Raw genomic sequence first — 15699 nt, 5'->3', positions numbered from 1 at the left:
TTCTTCCGTAAATCTTGCTGCCAAATACATTCTCTCAGTTTGGTATCCAGGAGGCATGTGAAACTTAGTCTGTGTAAACTACAATTCATAATTCTACCCTGTCGTCCAGACCTGTTATCTCCTACTCTTCCCAGCTCAGTTAAATGACGCCACCATCCACACAGTTCTGAAACCAAAACCAGAGTCTTCCTAAACTTTCTCTTTTCTTTACTCCTTAAAGCCAATCTGTCGGCAAGGCCTGAAATCTGAACTCTGAAACATATCGTGACTCAGCCTGCTTCTTTTCAGCTGTCCCCTTTCCACCTTCTATCAAGAGGTTAGCAAGTGCCAAGGCTTTTGCTAGAATTTCTGCCTTTATGGTCTGATGGTGAGTTTAGCGCAAAAGAAGACAGAGCGATGGTGACAAGACTGAGAAGAGATGTACGCGTTATACATTGATGCATGCGTGAGTGATGTTTGAGATACGCTGTTCTGAAAGGTCAGAAAAAGTGGCGCATGTGCACCTGCACACGGGAGGGACACAGACGGAGTGGGAAGGTGAGCGAGCTGTATGGATGAATGGCGTCGTGTAAATGAAAGGCATTGGTTCGCAAAGGATTTGTCTTCCGGGGCCATATATATTGTGCCGACTGGATTCTCAATACGCGTGGGCCTGTGGCTCAGGTTCGAATTCTTCTTTCTCTCATATTACTAAGGGAGCTCATAATATCTTGGGCACCTGGACTATTATTGCAGTGTATTACAATAATTTTCTGTGTTTTACAGACTGAGAAATTCAACATAAATAGATTAAACCTCTAGACCACAGAATAGAGTAACTAATCAATTTTTTTTCCCTGACTTTGAAGTCTCTACCCTCTACACCGTACCACGGTGATGGGTCTATGTCTCGTTCATATTCATACGGACAGTGCTAGCATAATAGCTCATATTCATAGAAGCGTGTTGAATTTCATTCATAAACTAGAACATTTCTTTTTTTACAAAAAATATCTATTTTGTATTTCTCACTGAGTAATAACTAATTTAATCGATTGATCAATATTTGGCAGTGAATGAGCTAATATTTTAGTCAAAGTTCAACAGAGCTTCTGTAACATCCCTATGAATGTTCCATGGTTCGTACATGGCTCACTTTTCCTTTGTCTACATTCCCTAAAAATAACCTAAAATCATTTCTAAATCAAATGAAAAAACCCTTGCATTTATAATACTTTGATGGCTGCTAAATTACAATGTCGACGTGCAGATGTGAAACTGAACTATATTTAGAGAAATGGCACCACTCTGAAATAAATGAGTTCAGGTGAATCTATAAGCCTGGGAATTTCTAATACATCATCTGTCTGTTCTCACAGTGCAGAAAGGAGAGTTAGTTCTTTGTAGATTGTTAATTATAACCTTTAATAACTGATTTCAAACTCCCAGTCGAATATACATTTCTTTGTTATAAATGGCACTCTGTAAGCATGACATTTTTAAGGAAATACAGTGTGAGATTTGCTTGAAACAGATATCCTACATGGGTATAAATCTCTAATTAATATTTTTTTCTAAAATTCTGTAGTTAGGCCCACAGAGTCCACAATCCTTAAATAGGTACCTAAGTCTTTAATGGGAGCTTCAGATGTGACTTCAAAATCCCTTCTCTTCCCCCTTAGTAAACATTCACGTGCAATGGCCACACATCATTCTCCTGATGTTCCTCATGGGGAGCTATACTTTCAGACAGTAGGTATTACAGAGGACAATGCCAAAAATTCCTGCGTACGGTCAAAGCGGTCTTGTGTGGTTCTAAGAAAATATTCAGGGAGGTGGGAGCTAGCTTCAGAGCTGGTAGGCGCCTGGTGGCAAATCTTCCTCCTAGTGATGAAGAAACACTCACTTCTGCTCTCTCGCAATCTTTCAAGGTCATCTCTGTCAGAGTATGGCACACACTGGGGAGGTTCTGATGGCCGATTTCCAAATAAGCCACCTTAGGGGTGATCTAGCTTCGTACCACTACTTGAGGACAATCCTGTCTTTAGAACTAGACCAAAGGCAAGATTCTATATTGTTTTATTGGGACATTTAACAGGTAATGTTTATTAAGTAATTGCTGTTGTATCCAACACTGTACTAAATGTTTTAACTGCATTATGTTCAGTAATACTCTCAGCAGTGGGATGAGGTACTAAGTACTATGATTATACTCTTTCCTTTTGCTGAGGCAAAACAAAACAAAACACAAACCAAACAAAACACAACACCAAAAACCTTAAGATTTAAGGAGTCTTTGTAACTTGATCCAGGCCATACAGTACGTGAAGGCTATGATCACATATACCATACTGTCTTCTAGGAAGGAGTTGATTTCTTTTTGACAGATTCGTATCCCTTATTCACTGTTAGATTTCTCTGGAATTAAACTATACTTGTGATTATAAAAGTTATAATTTCAACACTCGATAATTTTAATTTGTTTTACATATAAAATATTCAGAACTAGTGACCTAAGTCCTCTAGATTTGAGGCTATAAAACCTTGAGACATGTAGAATGTTCATCTTCCCATTGCCGCAATTATGTGGGTCGAAATGAAACTACAAAAAATGTATTGGTCCTTCATTATAAGTTAGAAAGATTATGCCGGATGTACCAGTTTGCCTAAAAGGCAGCTGATAAGCTATTTAAATATAAAGTGTGTTTTAGCTGATAAAATGTCAGTAAAACCAAAAATGAATGAATGTCATGGAAGAGTCAGGTTAATTAGGAAATGACCCCCTGAGTACCATCTGGCATATAATAGAATTAGTGATTTTAACACTTACACATTGATGCAAAGCCAAGGGGCCACGAAAAGAGAGTGTTTTATTCTGATAATTAAAGAATCGGAGAATTCCAAGGCACTGGGACGTTTATGAGGTCAGGCCCTCTTTTATGTTTCAGTCATCCCCAAAATACCATTTACTAGTAATGTGCAGCTCATTTTGAAGATTTTCAAGATTTTTTCATTTGTGCAATACCTCATGAATCCTGTATTTTAGCACCTGATGGGTATTTTTATTTTGTGCCAGAAACATAATCCTTACATCAAGCTGGATATGTGTCCATAAAAGAACAATTGTGAGAATTGAATAATTTTTAAATATTTGGAATTGCTTTCTAAATATTAATGCACTTTATTATGTTCACTTTTACTTGAAAATTTAATATAATTTGTTAAATATTATATACTCTAATGTAATATATACTATATATGCAAAATATACTATATAATATATATACTATATAAATATACTTTATAGTATAAAGGTATATGCATATATATCATATATATCTAATTCACATATTTTATTAATATATGGTTAACTTTTATAAACAACCCAATTTTTAAAAGTACAGAACAAATACATATTTTTATGTAAATATTCCTATATGAATATTATTTGTGACTAGCATGTAAAGAATTTCTATGAACATTTATACATCTCCTCTCTTTATTTGAGTGTTATTTACTCTTTGTCTTATACTTCTTCTTCCTTACCAATTTTACTCATCTATGGTCAGCTTTTAGTACATTATTCTAAACCTTATTATATTTCTGAAGTGCCTATCTTAATTCTTACCACCTCATTCACAGCAGGAAGCCTTGCACCACTATTTTTGAAAAACATGAAAGATACAAGGATATTTATGATATCTTATGGGCTATACCCCTCTTATCCAATGACCAAAAATATTTCCAACAAATCTGTAGATATTTCATTCCACCTATACTGTGATTATTAAGGTCAAACTGTCTTGAGCCTATTTAAAAAAAAAAAATATATATATATATATAACCTTTAAAATCTCAGGAAATAGCAATTAGTCATAATTATAAACTAGATGGTTATACAGGTTATACTAGACAATGAAGGAAAACCTGAGATTGCACAGGGTCACTAGGAAAACAATTCTTACTAAAAAAAAAAAAAAAAAAAAAAAAAAAAGAGGAATAAATAAGTCATAACCTGAGGTCATTCCCCAAGTTTGATCAGAGCTCCACCGTTGTCCCCAAGATGTAAGTATCTTGGACAGTACTGGACAGGAGTGATAAAATAATATCCAAGTTTTCATAACTATATGTCAAGTAACTATGATTGTTAACTAACATTTCTCTAAAAATTTCAACAAAAAAGTCATTTACTTATTCTTATATGGATGCCTTTAAGAGAGGAAAAAAGGAAATGAGGACAAAAGAAAGTGAAGAGTAAAGGTGAATCTATCACCACGGGAGAAACACTTATGGGTTTAATCTCACACACTATACAAAAATTAGTTCTAAATGAATTAAAGACTTAAATATAAGGCTGAAACCGTAGATCTATAGAAGAAAACAGGACAAAAGCTTCTTGACATTGGTCTGGTGAGGATGCAACTGAAAAGTACAGGCAACAAAACAAAAATTGATAGATGGGATCGCATCCCATTAAAAGGGGTTCTGCACAGCAAGAACACAACCAGCAGGGTGAAAGGTAACCTATGGAACAGTAGGAAATCTTTGCCTGTTGTACATCTTATAAGGGTTAATATCCAAAATATATAAGGAACCTACACAGCTCAATAGCTAAAAACTAATAACACCAATTTTAAAAATGTACAAAGGACTTGAACAGACATTTCTCAAAAGATGACACACAAATGGCCATCTGGTACATGAAAAGGTGCTCAACATCACTAATCAGCAGGGAAATGCAAATCAAAACCACAATGAGCTATCATCTCACACCTGTTAAAATGACTATTATCAAAAAGTTAAAAGCTAAGTGTTGGTGCACTGTTGGTGGTAATGTGAATTGATATAGCCATTATGGAAAACCATACGGAGGTTCCCTTAAAAGTTTAGAATTGAATTACCATAAGATCCAGCCATTCTGCTTCTGGGTATATACCCAAAGACAGTGAAATTAGTATCTGGAAGAGATATATGCATCCCCATGTTTATTACAGCATTATTAACAATAGACAAAACGTGGACACAACCTAAGTATCCACTGACAGATGAATGGATGAAGGAAATGTGAGATACATATCTCTCTCTCTCTCTCTCTATATATATATATATATAGAGAGAGAGAGAGAGAGAGATCTATTATATATTATTATGGAATATTACTCAGCCATAAAAAGAAAGACATTTTACCATTTGCAACAGCATAGTTGAAACTAGTGGAAATTATGTTAAGTGAAATGAGCCAGACAAAGAAAGACACATACTGTGCGTTATCTCACTTAAGTGTGGACTGTAAAGTAGTCAAATTCATAGTAGTAGAAAGTAGAAGGGCATTGCCAGAGGCTGGGGGAAGAGGGAAATGGGAGATGTTCATCAAAAGTTACAGTATTTCAGTTATGCAGGATAAATAATTTCTAGAGATCTAAAGTATGACAATATGACTCTAGTTAATCCTATATTGTATATTGTAAATGTGCTAAAATATTAATCATGTGAGATAATGAATATGTTAGTTAACTCAATTGTGACAAAGATTTCACAGTGCTGCATATATATATATATATATATATATATATATATACACATACATATATAAAAAACCTCAGGAGTCAGTTCTGCTTACTGGGTGAGTCTGGGTAACAGGTAAAGAAGCTTTCTATGTGAAGCCTCTGAAATGTGTGTGTACTAGAAGTAATTGACATAGAATTATTAAGAAAAAAACTCCAAATATCATCTGGTATTAGGGTATTAAGAACAATTCCTTCAAAGAAATGTGTTCAGAACATATTTGTAGCAATTTTCGTATTTCTCAATGTCATTATTTTACTATGATTTTTTATAGTTTGCCTAATTAAAAAAATTATACATCTAATCTCTTTACCCCATCTTTCTTCCTGTCTCCATAGATTTTTCCATTGTTACAAGAAACATGCCACCTTGATGCATATTATTTGAGAAGCACATGTACCATTAAAAAATGTAAGTATAAAAGTTAGCCAAGCTTGAGTTTAAGTGATTCACACTTTTTGCAATGTTTTATCCATCAGTGCAGAAGACGTTAACAGAGATGGTCTTCTAGAAAGATGTTTACTGAAGCCAAATGCAAAACAAAAAAGTGTAATTGTCTTTTGTGTCTCTCTAGGTCTGAGAAAGAAAAGTCGATCCTTATGAACAAAATAAGATGTGTGCATAACTAACTTTCTTAATTTTTCTGCAATACTTCCGTTTTCCTGCTTCCTCCCATTTTCCTCTTTCATCTTGGTTGCCAGAGTGGTAAATGAGAATCCTAACCCTAGTTCCCTGTCTCTTCTCTTGGCATTTACTTCTAGCTGCTGTATGATCTTTGATGTAGCTCTTCTCCAGTGAGTGTGAGAGATCTGCAGTAACACAGTGCTGGGCATTTGCTCTCACAGTCTTAGAAGATGCGTTCTGGTTGGTACAGAAGCAAACTCACAGTATCACAACAGAAATATTAACTTACTGTGTATTAATGTATATTTGTCATTATTTCATTAATAACAATGATGCAAATATAATTCAGTTGATTTACATGATTGTTAGGACAGGACCTGGTAAAGTCCTCAAACCTTTGTCCATTTTGGAGCCAAGCCATACATAGCCAAACCTGTTGAAGTACATGGAGACAAGGAAGCTGGGCTGCCAAAATGATATGATTTCCAGATGCAGAGAAAAGGTCTGAGATTTGGAAGGGCGGAATGGTTCAACAAGTAGGTAGTTTTGTAGATTCATCTTCAAAAAAGATTCATGCTAAACTCTTGGATATTTCGATTCTCAAGAATCCTTATGAAAGATTCAGGGAAGAAGGAAATCATTATGTGAATCCTTATGAAAGATTCAGGAAAGAAGAAAATCATTCCATTGTGTATGTATATACATATACATACACAATGGAATATTACTAGATGATCAAAAAGAATGAAATCTTACCCTTTGCAACAACATGGATGGAACTAGAGTGTGTTATGCTAAGTGAAATAAGTCGGTCAAAGAAAGACAAATATCATATGATTTCACTCATATGTGGAATTTAAGAAACAAAACAGCTGAACATAGGGGAAGGGAAGCAAAAATAAGATAAAAACAGAGAGGGAGACAAACCATAAGAGACTTTTCAGTACGGAGAACAAATTGAGGGTTGCTGGTGGGATGTTGGGTAGAGGGATGGGCTACATGGGTGATGGGCATTAAGGAGGTCACTTGTTGGGATGAGAACTGGGGGTTATATGTAAGTGATGAATCACTAAATTCTATTCCTGAAATCATTATTACACTATATGTTAACTAACCTGGATTTAAATATTAAAAATTTCATTAAAAAATATATATATATGGAGGGAGAGAGAGAGAGAGAGAGAGAGAGAGAGAGAAAATCAGGTGTCCCACACATTTGTTGAGTCTAGAACTCTTTAAGACTTTTGGAGCTTAGGTAGAACTTGTAATTATTAGCAAAAAAATCCACCTGGAATTTGATGTAGATTGTGTTTAAACCACAGATTAATTTATGGATAATTGGCATCTTAAAAACATTGACTTTTCTGATATATGAACATAGTATATCTTTAAAAAAAGAAGAAACTCACTAGCCTACCTATGTAGTAAAAGAAAGACAAGCATAAGCAATTGGGATGACGGACGGGAAGTGTTTATTCCATGAGGGCAAGGACGGTGGTTGTTTGGCTCAACATTTTATTTCACATTCCCTTGCACAGTTTTTGACCGGACTTCCTGGATACATCTGTAATAATTGAACGTCAGTAATATGAGTAGAACTTTGTGGAGCAATCCAGAGGCAAGTAGTATTGGCAAGAAAATTGGCAGAGAACTAATAGCATATTTAGAAGATTCAAGACCTCAAATATATATGAAAGATTAGACAAAAATCATTCTTATAAGACTCTCATTTTGATTTTTGCAATCTCAATGGTCTTGTAATACTTAATACCATGGAAGCAAATATATACATTAAACCTCATCTCTTTGTGTGTAGAAATAAGATCTAAACCATTAGAATTGAATTCACCAGGCCCTTCAGTGCCTTTGAACTCTGAAATGCAGAGACCTCAAGCTCTCCCAGGGAATGTAGACTAGAGAAAATGTGAAAGTCTATGGTTTCTGTATGATGAAATGGCAGTCAAAATACTTATTAAAGTATAGTATAGGGGAGCCTGGGTGGCTCAGTCAGTTGGACGTCCGACTCTTGATCTCAGCTCAGGTCATGATCTCGCGGTTGGTGAATTCAAGCCCTGCACTAGGCTCCATGCTGATGGTGCAAAACCTTCTTGGGATTCTGTCTCTCCTCCTCTCTGGCCCTCCCTCACTTAGGCGCTCCCCCCCTCCCTCTCTATCTCAATAAATAAACAAATGTTTTTTAAACAAAATAAAGTCTAGATGTAGACTCCTATATATGTAAATGTGCTATATGTATTTCAAACCCTGAAAAAAAATCCCCTCCCTCTGGAAACGATACTGACAGCACCCTATTTTAAGCAGAGACTGACAAGGGGCACGTAAGCAGAGCAGATTTCTCCAATTCTTGAAAAGCAGCTGTGGTCAAGGTTGGTGCAATTTACACGACTTACACTTAAAAGGCAACCCACTGCTCACTTCTCCAGAAAGATAATTCCAAAAAGGTCACTTTGAGGGAATTAAACACTTTAAACATACCCCTTCTTAGCTCTGCAGATAATGTTGCACAAGCCTTCAGTTAGGTGTCCTTCCCATTTTTAAGTGGGTGTTACTAATATCTGTAAGGTGGGCTCTTAATGCTGCCTGAAGGTTTGGTTCACTCAGATTGTCTCAAATTGTAGTGGTAATAATAACATAATCAAAATTAAACGGCTTTAGTGTTTTCTAATGAAGCAACCATTCTCCAACTGATTTTGCTCAGTGTGTGTGTACATGTGTTTCTGTGTGTCTTTATCAATAATGCAAATCTTCCTTGAAAACCAAGAGTGACCCCATGAAAGTCAAATGCCTTCTCCTTCCACAACTGGTAGGAAATTTCTGCCAAAATAGTCATTGCCACGAGATGCTTCGAAAATTCTGCTGCGTTATTGTTACAGATTTGGTAGCAGCTAATCTTTTTGACATTATATAAATTAGAGTATAATGTGGTAAATTACTGTCCCAGCAGGAGATGCACTTCTGGAAGAACAAACACTCCGAATCTTGAGGATCAGGTAATCAGAAAAGGTAAATTATTAGAGGTCAATTAGTCCATTATGTATTTATTTCCCTGATTGATGACATATATAAAATAGACATTTTGCATTTTATTTCAAGGGTTTTAAAATGTGAAGACTAAATAAAATTGCAGTGAATTGACTCACTCCTAGATGGCCTATAATTACCCTGACATCTTAATACATTTAACTGACAACATCACAAAAATCCAACCAATATGAGAACCTTGGGGTCACTATTTCCTTTGTATAAAAATAGATATTTTATTTGCGTTTTTGCTGGTATTAAAAGAGTGGCTATATTTTCTGAAGCGTTTTAAACACTTGTTAGATTTATTCGCACTTTAAGAGTAATCAAGAAGAGCTTAAGAAGTCATATTTTTATAGGATAAATAAGTCGGGAGGATGAAAAGTATAGCATAGAGTCAACAATAATGTAATGGCTTTGTCTGGTAACAAATGGTAACTACATTACCGTGGTGAGCATTTTGTAATGTATATAATTGTCGAAACCCTATGTTGTACACCTGAAACTAATATAATATGTCAACTATATTTTTAAAGAAAAAAGAAAGAAAGAAACTGTAGTTCTGTAATTGGAAAGCATGTTTGCTCTGGAATTCTTGGAAACAAGTTTCCTAACTTGTTTTGCTTTTGGGTTTCTGACCAGATAAAAAATATTTTGTATCTGTGAAGGCCGTGCTCAGATTATGGGAATCTAGATCATAATTGGGTATGTTATACTGTACTGATTATTGACAGGGTGCCTCAGTGAGGTGGGCAATTCTCTCCAATTGACGTACTAGAATCTTTGAATCTCATTCCTTGTGTAAATACATGCTTCCTTTGTACTTTACGGACTTTGGAAAACTGTTCTTCTGGTCGGCTTGAGTTGATTCAAAAGCAGACTTCTTGGCAAAAGATCATCAAGGATTAGGATTTCAAAACAAATGGAGGGGGTAACATATGCCCAAAGGCAGGCCCCATCAGAATCCAGGAACCTGGGGATAGTGTTTCTATTGCTATGTAAGGCTGTGTATGCTATGTGTGTATGGTAAAATACTGTTAGCCTTTGGAATGTTATGCTTTTATCTGGCTTGGATGTAGTTGTTTGTTTCTTTGTTTGTTTCTCAATAATAGAACCAGGATGAGATATTGGCTCTGATTCTTAGGGCACCATTCATTTTCTTAGAGGACTGGCCCCAGTTCATATTTTCACAGTCAAGGACCCTGATAGAGAAAGAGCCTCCTAGTGGTTTTGGAATCTAGAAGGCAAAATACTTCATGTGAACTCAGTTGATATTTCTTGAAACAGCTGTTATGGAAAAACGACACTGAAACTGATAAAAAATGCCAGTTTTTTTTTAATGTCAGAAAAATCCCTTTGAGACAAAGCAAGATCTCCTTCCACAGCTCATTGTGAAAACTGAGTGACATTGGAAAAGGACAATTCTGACTACATAATATGTCTTTAACTTTGGGTTTGTAAATAATTTTACGGTTTGAAAGGATAAGTTAAATGTCAACAAAAGACTTCCAGTGATAAAATTGCTCTAAAAATAATTTTAAAAACTTTTAATTTCTGTTCAGCATAAAAGCCTACAGTTAATAAAGAGTGATAATAGACTAATTTCCTGTTTACTATTATAACTGCTTGCTTTGTAACCTTGGTGAGGTTTTCTTTTTTCTTCTTAATTAACTCTTTAGTAGCTATATTTGCAAAGTTAATAAATAATACGATTAGGGTTTGTGTCATTTTTTTCAAGGTAACTGTTTAATCTTTTCTTTGAATACATACACGTGATTAAAAATGCCCCTTACGCACAATAGAAAAAAAAAAATAGTTCATTCACGTGATAGCACATTCCTGAACTCTGCAGTGCTTAGGCTTCGTAATTTTTCTTCTACACTCTTCTCCAGACTCCTCTGCCTCTGGTACCGTTGTCTTCAAGGGTAACCTGCTTTTCCATAAAGGACAGTCCTGGTAGAGACCTTTCACAGCCACCTCGAGCCCTCCCAGCAGGGGCTCTCAGAACATCCCATTCTTTCTTCCCAAGGTTAAATGAATGGCCTACACCAAATCTCATGACCTAATGTCCGTGTGCATGGCCCTTGCGTGAATACCACTAGGCAATAGCTTCGTAGACACTGAGTTTTAGTGAAGAAAAACCACAAACCAGACAGCATAGTCCCTCTATACATACAGAAGCAGCAATTTCAGGTTAACCTTTAGGGCTTTGCCAGTCCTGCCATGTTTTCTAGCCAGCCTCTCTCCCATTCTCCCTTTGGGTGGATTTAAAACACGTGTGCTCTTTTCAGATATTCTCCACCTCACTGAAAATCACCTCAACGGTGACTTCTCTTTCCTGTCAACAATTCTTTACATGGGCATTTTTACCTACCGGTTTCCTTTCCTTTCCTGATGCAGAGGAATCCATCCCTCACTTTTCTGTGTCTATGGAGATTCCACTTTGTTGATTATCTACGTATAGTCCATTCTCTTGTGAACAAGCTTTAACCCAACATGAAACTAAATAACTTTCTGCCATTGTTCATTCTCCTCTGGCTTTTTATCTTCACTGTCCACTTTTCTGCTGAGAAGACTTTTCTGTGCATGTTTTTTACCGTTTGGCTTTTCCCATATGCTCTGAAATATCCTTAGTATTGATCAAATGCTCAAATACCAAGTAGAGCATAAAATCATAGCTCTTCTAGAATTATGAGACACGGATGTTCTTGGAGAAAACAGGGAGGAGAGATTACTAACTGGAGTAGCTGAGCAATCATTCATATATTTGTTGCACTAAATTTAGAAAAATGTCATTGGCTGCATAATGACTGACCATACAATCTCATGTGTAAATTATGATCTTTTTGAAAATCAATACTATGTGTTAGAATTATGTATTACTTTACTCAATGAATATAAATGCTTAATCAATATTTTATGGGAGACGAGAGAATGTGTATACATAAGTGCAAGTGTAAATACTGAGTCCCCAAGTACAGCCCTTGACAGACTTCTGAGACACTCAAAAATATCACTATAAAAGTATACTTTTTTTAACTAGAGTGATTCACCCTTAGTATACTTAGTTGAAAGAATTTTTGCTGCCATAACAATGACAATGCCTTGCATTCCCTGAGGAATATTAATAGGAATTATGAATTTTTAAAGTTTTTTAATGCATCAATAATTTCCTTCTTGAAAAATAGCCTTAAACTTTGGGAGAGTCAGGTAATACCACTAATCTATCAGCGAAAGAACTGACTAGGAAAGTTAAATAACACTGTGGATGATATTGAATTCTACCTTCTATTCAGTCACAAATTGGAACTTGGGTTTGGGGCTTTGAATATTGCTTTCTTTCTATTTCATCAATCACAGTGGCTTCCTGCCAGGTGGTTACTTCTTCCTATCAATACGCTGAGTTTAAATGCTCCAGGAGAGAGGCGCATGGGTGGTTCAGTTGGTTAAGCATCGAATTTTGGTTTAGGCTCGGTCATGATCTCGCCGTTTGTGAGTTCAAGTCATCGGGCTCCATGCTGACAATGCAGAACCTGTTTGGGATTCCCTCTCTCTCTCTCTCTCCCTCTCTATCTCTGTTCTTCCCCTGCTCATGCCCTCTCTCTCTCGCTCTCAAAATAAATAAGCTATAAAAAAATTAAAAAAGAAGCTCCAGAAGAGAGGCCAAGAAAATTAAAGTACTGGAGTGAAGATGCATCTATCAGATGGCAATAGCCAATGGCTGTTAGCCTGAAGATGGCTGAGAAAGGTGAACAGGCTCTAAACAGATGGAACATCAACAATCTCTCCCCTGACCCAGCTTCTGAAGAGCCATCCAAGCCAGTCAGCCTCATCCCGCATGAAGTAATCAATTGTGTGTATGCCTCAGATCCAGACTTACATTTCCAGTCCACTCAGGAAGCTAAGAAAATGCTGTCCCGGGACAAGGAACCTCCTCTAAAACAGACTGTTGAAGGAGAGCTCTTTCCTGGGCTGGTCGAGTTCCTGAAGTCATCCCTTTACCCCTGCTCGCAGGCAGAGGTAATCTGGACTCTGACCAACATTGCTTTAAGGACTTCAGAGAAGACCCGAGCCATTGTGGAAGGACCCTATCTGTCTCATCTTTGATCGAGCTCCTGTCTTCCTTCCACAGGACTGTGTGTGAACACACAGGGTGGGTTCTTGGTTACACAGCAGGAAACCACCCAGAGTTCAGAGACATCATCTCAAGCAATGCCATCCCTCATTTGCTGACCCTGGTTTCACCAACCACATCAGTCATGTTTCTGTGGAAAAGTACACAGGTTTTGTCCACCCTGTGTCAAAGTAAGAACATAAACCCTTTTGAAAATGCACTAAAGCAAATGTGGCCCGTCCTCTTCCGTCTCCTTCACAACCATGACAGCAACATTCTCTTGGACACCTGCTGGTCCCTGTCCTTCCTCACCAATGGCTACAATGAGTCCTTTGGCCAAGTATTTGGTACAGGATCCTGCCCGGGTTGGTCAGCTAATGAACAGCTCAGAGCTCGATGTCTTGACCCCCTTTCTCCACACTGCGGGAACACTGTCACTAGAATGGGTCCGCAAACCCAGGTGGCCATGGCTCAGGCATGCTGAATGTGCTGCTCCAGCTTGCGATGGTGTGCCCCAAGGCCTCCTTCCAGAGCAGGCAAGCCTGGGACCTGAGCTCCATAGCTGTGGGGCCCTGCTGGCACATCCAGCCTGCAACAGTCTCCTTCCCTTGGTGGCTCTGCTAAAAAATGGAGAATTTAAAGTCCCAAAAGAGGCTACCTTCACTGTGGGGCACTGCGGACCAGTTGACCTAGTGTGCTCACTCCGGAGTATTGGAGCCACTGGACAATCTTCTCATCATCCAAGACACCAAAACTGTTGTCATTTTCCTCGACACCATCTCTTGTCTCCACCGTGTGACAGAGAAACTGAGAAGGAAAACTTGTCTTCTGACAGAACTCAGTGGGATTGATAGACTTGAAGTTTACAACTTCATGAGGAACATCATGTGTCCAGACTTCTTTAGACACTATAGAGAGCCACTTCACTGAGAAAGAAGACAATGACATAACATTCCCAGTCCTAGGCCAGGATCATGAATTCTTAAATCGCTTACCAGCAACACAGTTACCAAAGTTCCACAACTTCTAAACCAATGAAGAAAACCTCAAGGGTAACTTTCTGAAGGAGTATCCCTCCTAGATTCTAGTGTTTCAGAGGTGTAAAGATTTTTAAACTGAATATTAGTTAACATTTCCCACACTTTCATTGCCATTTAAAGAACACGTATAGGGGCACCTGGGTGGCTCGGTCGGTTAAGCGTCCGACTTCGGCTCAGGTCATGATCTCACTGTCCGTGAGTTCGAGCCCTGCATCGGGCTCTGTGCTGACAGCTCAGAGTCTGGAGCCTGCTTCTGATTCTGTGTCTGCCTCTCTGTCTGCCCCTAACCCACTCGCATTCTGTCTGTGTCTCTCTCAAAAAAAAAAAAAAAAAAAAAAGCAAAGCATTAAAATTTTTTTTAAATAAATTAACAAAAAGAATATGTATAACTATACAGTTCCATAGGTACAGGCAAGGATCACCCCAAAACCAAAAAGACCTGTACCTCCCATTGACTGAGGCGATTTCAAATATAACTACTTCAGTGACTTTCTACTGTTGTGCCAAAGTGTGAACCCGAGTTGTTCACACACACTGAAGTTGTCCAAACTGGGGAATCCCAGAAGAGAACTCATGCTCGAGTTCCCAGGAAATGAAAGAAATATTTCAAAAGTATCACCTTCAGTTTATGGGAAGAATCACAAACAAGAGACAGAACAAGATAGAGATTTATATAAAAGCAGGAACAAGTAGGAAATATAAATAACCAAGGTCCAGTTCTATTACCTTTGTAAGATGAAAATATGATTTAAGGGGATAGAGCAAGACAGGCTCTACCTGGCATTTCCTCACAGGTTGAACCGAACCATTTGTCATAACACTTTTGTTTAACAAAATTAGGTTTCACATGAATTATGAAGTTATACAATTTGCCCACCTGTTTCGTTCATGACAGGTTTTCCTCTCAAAAGTCTTAGAATACCTTTGGGATTCTACCAAGAAAAAAGCCACTGAGTATCATGTAATAATTTAAAGGCATATCATTTTTCTGTGTCCATTAGGTCACTTAACATATCTTCAACTACTCCATCAATAATTTTTGGTAGAATTAACTGTTGTTTTATATCCGATTAGTGACAGAAACCTGAAAGTGAGATTCTGGAGACTATTGAAAAAATTGAGAGAAAGATTGAAATTTATCTTATTTAACAAAAGGTTTTTTTTAACACGTAAATATTTCTCAAAATAATGGAAGCACCCATGAAATAGAAAATTAAAAAAAAAATACAGATAATGTAAAGAGAGATTTAACTTAGTCTTCAGAGTATTTTCTCATACTTTAAAAGCTCAATCATTGGAATGTGTTACACTAAATATTTTAACTCTCTCCTAGACAAG

At 37.1% G+C, this 15699-nt stretch overlaps 1 pseudogene; it reads left to right on the top strand.

Annotated features, from left to right (window-relative positions):
* Window positions 1-14251, top strand: part of LOC125914284 (importin subunit alpha-8-like) — an 82866-nt pseudogene extending 68615 nt beyond the window's left edge.
* Window positions 14252-15699: the final 1448 nt, after the last annotated feature.

The sequence above is a fragment of the Panthera uncia genome (assembly GCF_023721935.1).
Source record: "Panthera uncia isolate 11264 chromosome D3 unlocalized genomic scaffold, Puncia_PCG_1.0 HiC_scaffold_8, whole genome shotgun sequence".
In the NCBI taxonomy this organism is placed as follows: Eukaryota; Metazoa; Chordata; class Mammalia; order Carnivora; family Felidae; genus Panthera; species Panthera uncia.
This window is presented reverse-complemented; position numbering and strand designations above follow the sequence as displayed.